Below are 10,881 nucleotides of genomic sequence, written 5' to 3' on the forward strand. Positions count from 1 at the left end.
TTTGCTTTTGGCAACTTGATTTAGTCATTCTTTTTTCAACATCAATATCTAAATATGATACAATAATTAATTATTAAGTTTGTTTCTAATGCCTTGAGATATAATTTAATTCTTTTTAACACCATTTAGGTGTTACATCACTTACTTTTCTCCATTTCACTTTTCCTTACATCAAGAAAATGGTTTAATCCCCTTAACTTTATTCTTTTAATGGTTTAAGAGTATAGAGAGTGGTTAGACATTTGAAATTGGTAAACTTCAAAATCAACCAATGATAGTGTGTCATGTCATTCAATGAAAAGTGTTTAAACTATGCTTAAAAGTGTTGGCAATGGTTAGACACTTCATGAATTGGTAAACTATTTAAAAAAAAGTGTGATTAGTTGAGATGACATGGACCCCACCACACACATCCCCTTTCCCTTCTTCCCTCCCTCTCCCCGGTCGGTAACCAAACACCGATCCCATCCCCTCACCGCGCGGCAAAGAGGGTTGGCGGTGGTGTTCCCGAGCGGCGAACTCCTTTTGCCGAACCACTTTGCCGCCCACAACGTATCCCCTGAGTGTAAAAACTTTTAATGGTTTGTGTGTAAAAAAGGAAAACAAATTAAGACAATCTTTTAACATTATATTAAATTAACATGTTAACATATAATCCCTTTAACACAAGAAGGGAGTGGTTTGTAATGCCGTTTAACATGTCGTGTCATCATTAACACCCTAAATGTTAAGGTTTACTCAATGGGCTAACAATCCAAATTAAATTGATATTCATCACCCAAGTCAGAATATTAAAATGAGATGCTCATAATTTCCAAAATAATTAACTGTGGCCAATTAAATACAATTAAATGAATTTTGATGTTGATCCAAATCAAAGCCCACATTTTCAAGTAAGCTCATCAACGTCACTGTTCATCACCACTTAAAATTCATATGTATAGTAGTACTTTTTCCTTGCGTTTCATGGCTGGAATTCGGTTGGTATCTTTTATGTTCATTACGGTACCGACACTTTCTATTGTAAACGAAAAAGAAAACCTTAAATAGATCGAAAATAATAAAAATGAAAGGACCGCTTTTCCGTCTTTATAAAATAACTTACAAGAGTGATTTAAAGACTTCAAACTAACAACTTTAATACATAATTTTACAAAATTTGGGCATGACCCGTTCGTAAAATGAGTATACCCCTATTTTAACCATAATCAAGACAATACCATTCTACAAGATACTACTAAAACCAAAACATCAAATACTAAAAGGTGTGTCTACCAACAAATTGTACAAAAAGTATTTTGACCCAAAACATTAACATAAACTAGCGGAAGCGCTTAGTAAAACATATTTTGATCACGTGCTCGCTCCAATTCGCCGAGTCGCCTAAGTCGAGGATTTACCTACATTTAACAACAAGCTTTAGAAAGTTAGTCATAATACTTATTTCACTTACAACACCAACCTTTTTAATTGCATTCCTTTGTCTACTTTCATTACTCTTACGTATTCGGTTACCCCATTAAATGGGTATGACATATACTCTCATAATGAGATTCAAGCATATCTCTTACGACCCGGTAACATCGGGTTAATAGCTTACAACATAAATCTTTCGTTCTATCCGTATAACGGAATGAACTTCATACATTCTTTATTGCATTCATGACCACCCGTTCTAAACGGATGGTGCCATATTCTTACTCGACATGGTTCGACTCAAACCGGTCGACTTGCATAGCTTAATGTAACCTTCGTTAGCATAACCAAATCCGCAAGGGATTTGTATTCTACTTACTAATCACCATAATCATTGTAACAAGGGTTGTTTTTCATAATATAAACAAAATTTAAATAAGGTTTTGTATGCAATGGAACATACCTCGGTCTTGTGATCCTTCCGATTTCTTAGAATTTGAACCTTCTTCCTTCACGCCTATATTAACACATTCATTCATTCGTTTAGTACCCAATTTCATTCCATTATGTTCCAAATTACACATAATTATTCTTTCAAGCATTTCATCGAACACCTAGTGTGCGTTACATTAATAAAGCATAATGTACAAGCATTTAAAGCATGACTTTGCTAGTTCATCCTATATGTAGGATCGTGATCTGACCCGATTGAGTCGTTCAGAGGCGTTCAACTATGTTTCAGGTGCGGAATAACAAGAAACAGAGGTAGAAACAGTTGAATCTTCAATAAAACTGCTAATTGTATTGATTAACAATCGATTACACGCAGTTCTTCACACCGGCAGCACTTCGGCATGGAATACTAGACCATCCCCCATGGTTTCCCTCATAAGTCACCTATATATAAAGCAGATGGTTTCGCTCCAAGTGACATGTTCACATGAGCGAAACCCTACAAGTCCAAATAAGCGAAACCCCTATGGTCACATAAGCGAAACCTCTAGTCTATGACCATATGAGCGAAACCTGCTCTCTAATTACATACATTTTCAGTTTTCTCGTAAAACGTGCCCTAATCTACACAATACAATGTAAGACTCGATACAAGACGTAGTCAACAGATGTAGTGCACCAACAGACTCCCCCTCAGATGTTGACGAGTCGACTATCGAGTCACGACAATGCTGTGTCTTCACATCTTCAGTCTTGATCAGTCTCTGGGCTTTTCTCTCTCTCTATCTTCAATAACAGACTCCTCTTTAACCATATCTGCTTGAATATCTTCAAACTCCCCCTCTCGATTTGTTGGTATTTCTTTGTTCTTCAGCAATATCCGATACAGGATCTTTGTTTGGCTTTCATGTTCCAAGATCGAAACCTGGCTCAAGCTCTATCTGCAGAGTCTTCAACTTCCAGGATCAAAACTTGGCTAAACCTACACATTCTTAACCCAGAAATAAGATTGTAACAATTTAAGTATAAACAAATGCACCAATTCTTTGAAATAATCAGACGACTTCCTCATAAACATATACGCCAACAAACACTCTCCCTCAGATCACACACACATGATGAACCACATGTTGATTTAAAAATATATTATGACAGTTAAGACATACTCCCCCTCATAACAATGTCATCATGTTTAGCATTCGGAATTTTGAAAATCAGCTTTCCAACATCAGTTGCCGAAAATATTTTTGACTTTTTCAAAAGTTTATACTAAAACACACACAAAATCTTTTTGGATTTTCTGAAAGAAAGTAAATGACACCACTTGTAAACACAAAAACTGACATCAATTGTAAAAACAGCAGAATGCAGAATTGAAATATTTACAAACAATATTTTTGTGAGTTTGTGTAAGAGGATCATATCAGTTTATGAGACATGTCACTAACACCGTTAAGCTGCATTACATTTAAAGCTCTAAACAATTCACCTAGATTGTCAGTATATTTGTCCATTTAAATTTTCACAAAATTTCAACTGATCTGAGATACGATTTTAATGTTTTAATTACTTGAACTTATCCGTGTGTCCTACTACTTGAATATACTCCCGTATCCAGATCCCAATATTCAGTCTTACAGGTGAGTATACCACAGATGATATCTGTTCAGGGGTTTGATGCGAGGGCCGTGAGCGCTCAGGTCGATACTTCCGTATACGCAAAGAGATGACGGCTTTGACTTTTGGTGTGTCCCCTTTAGAGGATCTTTTGATTACAACAGCAGCGACTATCAATTTTATTGTTTCATCAGCTTGCTGAGGGCGATGCTATGTTTCAAGCATTTGCGGAAAGCATTATCCGGGGACTAGGTCAGTACTTCCATACAGCAGAAGTCCCTGGATAATACCCCAGATATCACTGAGCATAAAGACCTAGTATCTCAGAATAACGGACCTTTTAAACAAGATTTCAGGGGTTACCTATATATCCAAGAAGTTGTTAACCCACAGAACAAGCAAGTTTGAAATTTTTATGTTTATATCTCGTCACAATTTACTAAGTGTGTAAAAACCTACTGGCATATCCGTAGTGAGATTGTTTATCACATTTTAACTTTCCAATTCTTTAGCATGTTGTGACAGTCCATTGATGTACTATCATTTCCTCTTTTCACAATGAAACTCAATCTTTGAATTTTATCATGTTTTTGAATTTTTCAAATTTTCTAATGTTTTTGGACTTTCTGAAAAATTTTCTACTCCCCCTAAAATGCAAACACATTAAATAAAGTTGAACACTATCTAAGCTCTAGACCCACTTGAAAAACTAAACTGTACAAAAACTTGACAACTGATATCGAATTGCATCAATTTGCCATCCACTAAGGCATAAACAATCTGAACTCCCCCTATCACAAACCATTTTCTCATTTAAATCTCAAAACACTTAAGTTTGTTTTAATCAAAATGATTTTTCCGGAAAATGAGTTTGTTTTGACCACTTGTAAGTTTACCACTTGTAAAGTATGGGGATATGGTTCATCATCTTGTCAGTTTTTATCATATGTAGTAAATCAAGTACAACTTAATGTCCCTGATTTATCATTTGCAGTTCAGCAACCTCTGTACCACTTGTAAAAATAATCACTTGTAAAAACACACAATACCACTTGTAGGTATATCTGAACAATTACCCACTTTAGGAATGTTACGTCTACATTTACCAATCAGGATGCCGATTCCTGCTTCGCACTTACCATCTTGGAAGCTCCGACGTAGTCCTTTCACCTGTAAAAATTTTAACAAACTTTCAAAACTTTTCTACTTCATAAAACATGAATGATGCCGATTCCTGATCCACTATTACAAACTTGGGATCTCCGGCATAGTCCTAAGACTATTATGGGAAACAGACTTCCATCCAAGTCTTTTCAGACTTGATGGATTTCAATTCTTGTGCAGTGGGGTTGTATGTTGCATTTTTAGTTGCATAAAAATCTTTAACCCCCTTTGCTTTCCCATTCAGCATTTTCCCAAAGATTTTCTTTACACTTCCATTAAATGTTTTCTCGACATCAAATTCATTTTTCTCTTTATAAAACTGATTCGAGATTTCAATTTTACCAACTTTCTTTTTAACTTCTTCAAACTTCAGTGATGGAAATTCTTCATCATTCACTGAAATTTTCACCTCACCTTGTGGCTCCTCTGGCTTTGTGGAACCAGATTCATTGCCGACATTCACATCAACTTTCTTAACAACCCACATTTGGTTGTCTTTTTCTTTCTTTTTGTAAAAATTCTTTTTCGAACACTCACCAACCTCATATGTTGAATTTTCAAAAATTTTAAGTCTGTCGGTTGGTGGTTCAACATTAACAACTTTTTCTTTCAATTTCTGAGAAACTCCCTGTTTTGTTTTGGCATTTTTCTGACAGTTCCATGCAATGTGACCAACTTCATTGCATCTGTAACAGGTACGAGTTTCCTTTGGATGTGACACCTCAGATCCATTCTTTCTCTTCTCAGCAAGAAACTCCTAGTTTGACTGTCTCCAGAATGGTTTCTTCTGTTCCTCTTTTGAGCTTCCACCTGACACAAATTCTGTTTTTGTCTTAGAATTTTTTATATTTTTATGATTCTCTGGTGGAATAAATCCTAAACCTTTCTTTTTGTAGCTACGATTTTGGTTAGGTTTCTTTTGAAAACCAGAACCAGAATTGTAACCCTTTTTTCTTGTTTAAACGTTGTTGAACTCTTGAAGTGTATTTTTTAGGTTTTTCATTAAGATTTAAATCTTTTATTTCAGAAATATTAATTTTTGTCATTTTAAAAACCTTTTTGATCAAGTCAAAACGAACACTTCTTATTGGAAACTCTTTGTCAGAGTATAATTTGTCCGAATCATTTAAAGTATATGATACTTCAAATGTTTCATCATCCAAATTTGCCTTTGATAATAAAAACTCTTTACTGTAAGACCGTTTGACCGACGATTTTGAACTGTTGACTGACGAATTTGACCCTCCAGACTCAGACTTTGACTCATCTTCATCAGTTTCCAACACCTGATCGACCACCTTTTTGATTAACTCAAACTCATGATCAGTATCGGACGAGGTAAACATGACATCAATGTTATCAGGTAAAACGTCAGTTTTGTCGGTTTTTAGCGTTATATTGACTGCTTTTGCAAGTTGCTCCTCATTTGGTTTTCTAGGAGAGTACCCTTCCCAAATCGGAGGCAGACACTTGTTATAGCTAACAGTCGGTTTCTTACCACTGTCTTTCTTTTTCTTCGGCTTCTCATCTTGAAAAGCTTCCATTCCAGCAACAGTTGGGTAAATACAATTAATGATGTTGGTGCAGTTGTCTGTCGACTACATCTTCGTTCGAGTCTTAGAATAGGATTGATTGTAAAATGTACGAAATACGAGAAATAGTGAGATTGTATAGATTTAGGCTTGCTGGATCGCTCTTTAGGACATTTAGTGTTTGGGCCGCTCGAGTAACCATGTCTTAGCTGGATCGCTCGAGTGAACGTGCTGGACCGCTTGTATGACATGTTGTTGAACCGCTCATATGACATGTTGTCTGGACCGCTCGAGTGACTACTTGGACCGCTTATTGGGCCTGTCCAATAAGCGGTTCCAGAACACTATATATAGCCTATGAGCGATTTCAGTTGTAACGTTTGGTAAAATCGTTCCGAAGTGCTGCCGGTGCGAGATTTCAAGTGTAATCAGAGTCAAATCAGTAAAACAAGTAGTTAAAGTGATCTGTGTGCTATTTCTACCTTAGTTTCTTGTTATTCCGCACCTGAAACAAAGGAGAAAGCCTCTGAACGACTCGTTCGGGTCAGAATACGATCCTACAAATGAGATAATCAGAACTAGAATAACTTTGCAATAAACGTCTAATTCTCTCATTCTCAATCTTTTCGGTCTCCAACTCTGGCTTCCACTTAGCACTTTATTCGATGTAAAAATTTATTGCTTTTTGCTTTGTCATCATCACAACATTCATCATCGTTAGTGCTTGTTCTCTCTCTGAATTTGTCTTTTGGAGACTGGTTACTGTTTTGTTCAAGACATCGTAAGATTCTTTCACATAGTTGAGGTTGAACAGTAACTGCTCTTTCTTCTTCTCATACTCAGCAATTATTTCGTCTTTTGCTGCACATCCCTTGCAAGCTTCCAAACACTTCTCGCAAGGCTTTACAACTTCAACAATCTTTTCAACTTCGATTGTTTTCACTACTTCAATCACTTTTTCTGTCTCTATCACCTTTTCAGCTTCAGATATCTTTTCTTCACTCACCTTCTCAGTCTTGTCATTCTCCTCAGCAACACTTTCAGTCTTCATTTCCATGTGCTCTTTTGCAGCTCTTTTTGCCTTCAGTTTTTCCATGCGATCTGCAAAATAGAAATGAAAACTTTCAGGAGAAAGATGAGTTTTAGCAATATTGATATGCTTCTCTTCCTCATCATCACTACTGCTAACAACTGGTGATTGATCAAACTGTACAGATTTTTCAGAATCAACATCTGATACACCAGAATCAGACGGTGTTTGATCAAATACAACTTCTTTTTCTAAAGTAACATCATTCTGAACACTCTCATCTGAACTCTGTGAACTTTCATCAGCACTTTCTGAGCTTTCATCAGATGCAACAGACTGTTCCTCCACACTTTCTACAGTCACACCAATAGATTTCATCCATGTAGTAAACATGTCTGGTTCTCTGACAATCTTGGCAATGAAAGCTTTGAACTCTCCCTTTTCATCAACAAACATATCCCAGCTGAAGCCTTCAGGTAGTTGTTCATCATGTTGATCAACTAAACAGACTTTGCTATCAGGAGATATGTAGTTGCTCCAATTGAAATCCACCAAACATGCTCTCTTCGAATCTTCAATCTTTCTACCATGAGCCGTCTGTGAATCTTGTGATTGACCAACCTGCTGATAAATGGCTTTCCGGTAGTAATCATCTTTTCCGAACAGATTCTGAGCACCACTAGCTTCCCTATTCTTGCACTCTCATTTGAAATGGCCTTTCTCTCTGCATCGAAAACAAGTAACTTTAGATTTATCAAAACCTAAAGTAGATACATGAGCATCAAGAAAGTCATTTCTCCCGGTAATTGTCTTGAACTTTTCAGCACGCCTAAGAACACTAGCAAGACACCATTTGAATCCATCAGTTCCATTTATTCGGCGTCTATCAGATCGTAATCCTCTTTGGTGAGCATAGGATTTCCGATCCGACCAGCTACAAGACCCTCATGTGATAACAACACAGAACCAAGTAGAGCCATGTGGTCATTCGCAGTTTCCTCAGAAAAACATTGACCTCCTGTCTTTGTGCCTTGAGACTGAAAGCTTGTGTTTGACTCTTTAGGATTGACACTCGGAAATGATGAGAATCCACTACTGATTTTGTTTGAACCTTGATCAGACTTTTCCGTTGAATCCCCAGCACTGAATGTAGTTTGAATTTTCGGACTTCTCTCAGATTCCGGAACTGGAATACTGCCTTTGTAGTACATTTTTACGTCCTGTTGACCACTCGTATTGTTCATCCTCGCGATTTTCTGTTGCTCCAAGTCCTGACTCTCGATCTTCTCGATAAACTGAGAGATAGTTAACCCATCAAAAACACCTGTGTTCTTCAGAATCATCAAATACGTTCCCCACTCTTTCTGTGGTAACGCATCAGCAAGCTTATCTACCCACTCTTCACGATCTTTGGTAATACTCAACATCGATATTGATCGCACTAGATGGCAGTAACGTTCAATCAGCTTCTTTATATCTTCCCCCGGTAGCTTGCTAAACAAATCAAACTCTTTCTTAAGCAGCGCCTTCTTGCTCTTTATCATATTCCCACTACCCTCAAATTTGACTTTAAGTGCATCCCAGATTGACTTTGCAGTTTTGTCATGCTGTAGCAGAATGAATATGTCTTCTTTTATGGCTTGCTGAAGCAGACTGATCATCATTTTCTCCCTTTGTACATAACCCGTTCTTGATCCGTGAATTCTGATTACTCTTTTAAGACTTGCAAATCTGTTCGAGGCAACACGTATTTCTTCAAGATACATTCCCAAGATCTAAGATGGTTTGCCTGAACCCAGTTCTCGAATCTATCTTTCCACCCGTAGTATTCTTCGATACTCATCAATTTCGGGGGTTTTTGGGTGGTTCCCATTTCATTTTCTATGTTCATAGCTTGGGCAATAGCAGCTGGACCAAACGGTGTTGCAAACGCGTTATAGAACTCAGTATCCATGATGACTTAGCACGTTTTTCAAATTCTGTGACAAATAAGCGAAACCTTGGGTTTGGTGACACAAAAGCGAAATCCCAGAAGACCTTTGGAGCGAAACCCTTAAGTTCAAAAGAGCGAAACCTCCTGATAACCTTTGGAGCGAAACCCTGATGTTGTTCAAAAGAGCGAAACCTCCTGATAATCTTTGGAGCGAAACCCTAATGACCTTATGAGCGGAACCTTATGAGCGGAACTATCACGCAATTTGGAGCGAAACCTCTTAATTTTGTGACACAAGAGCGAAACTAGGTGGTCTTTGGAGCGAAACCTCTAAGTGTCCATAAAAGCGAAACCTATTCGGAAGGTCATTTGATCCATTTAATCCGTATTTAGGTCCGAAACTTTCCAGGGTTTGTTAATGTCCAATAACATACAGTCTGTGAAATTTTGAGCGAATTTCGACCGGTAAAACTTTCTGAAATTATGAAAGAAGGTGTAGAAGTAAGAAATCTCGATAAATTTCAGCTAATCTCTGCAGAGCTCCTCCTCCTGAGCTCTGATACCACTTGTAGGATCGTGATCTGACCCGATTGAGTCGTTCAGAGGCGTTCAACTATGTTTCAAGTGCGGAATAACAAGAAATAGAGGTAGAAACAGCTGAATCTTCAATAAAACTGCTAATTGTATTGATTAACAATCGATTACACGCAGTTCTTCACACCGGCAGCACTTCGGCATGGAATACAAGACCATCCCCCATGGTTTCGCTCATAAGTCACCTATATATAAGGCAGATGGTTTCGCTCCAAGTGACATGTTCACATGAGCGAAACCCTACAAGTCCAAATAAACGAAACCCCTATGGTCACATAAGCGAAAACTCTAGTCTATGACCATATGAGCGAAACCTTCTCTCTAATTACATACATTTTCAGTTTTCTCGTAAAACGTGCCCTAATCTACACAATACAATGTAAGACTCGATACAAGACGCAGTCAACAGATGTAGTGCACCAACACTATGTGTCATCAACAATTAATCTAGTTCTTGCAATTCCTTTATTCTACATCAATATATCTAGCATTTAAGTATTACAAGCAGAATCACATATCAAGATTGCATATAATCATAATCCCTATAATCCTTCTATTCATAACACAATTTCACAAGGTGGGTTTATAAAATTTTCTTTCAATTAAACTAAAATCAAGCATGATTTCTATTCTAGGGAGTAACCCTAACATCTAATTAACACAAATTATACCACGAATTCATGATTGGGTTGAAACCCTTTCTCTACAATTCACCAAATCCAGAAACTCGACTTACCACTTCACTAGGTATGCTTAGATAATCGGAACTTTAAGACATGCAGCTGATTAACATTGATTTTTCTTTGTCAATTGATGAGTTTTGCAAGAACAAGGGTAAACCCTTGTTTTCCCTGCTCTTGATCGATCCCAGAACCACGCACAGGATGTGTGTTTGTGGTTTAGACATAATTAAACCTTACTTAATTATAATTTTTCATATTACCCCCTTGAAGCTTGTTAAGTGTTTGATTTAAACACTTCCCATGATTTAAGTTATTCATTTTTCACTTATTCTTGTATTAAAATGAATTTAATTACACATTGAACCCTTCCATTTTAAAAGAGTGCTTAAATTAGGTTTTCCCCCATAAACTAACTACCATGTTGCCATATTTCATTAACCAAGTTAAATTCTTTATTTA

The 10,881-nt window shown here is 37.0% G+C and overlaps 1 long non-coding RNA gene across 1 annotated transcript; it reads right to left on the minus strand.

The window, feature by feature from the left end:
* Nucleotides 1-1,209: 1,209 nt before the first annotated feature.
* Nucleotides 1,210-10,608, minus strand: LOC118481917. Its single transcript, XR_004866348.1, has 3 exons — nt 10,476-10,608; nt 1,880-1,933; nt 1,210-1,400 (listed from the first exon to the last, which is right to left on the minus strand). It is a non-coding gene; the product is annotated as an uncharacterized LOC118481917 (long non-coding RNA).
* Between the last annotated feature and the right edge of the window lie 273 nt (nt 10,609-10,881).

Source organism: Helianthus annuus, chromosome 9 (assembly GCF_002127325.2).
Source record: "Helianthus annuus cultivar XRQ/B chromosome 9, HanXRQr2.0-SUNRISE, whole genome shotgun sequence".
Taxonomy (NCBI): Eukaryota; Viridiplantae; Streptophyta; class Magnoliopsida; order Asterales; family Asteraceae; genus Helianthus; species Helianthus annuus.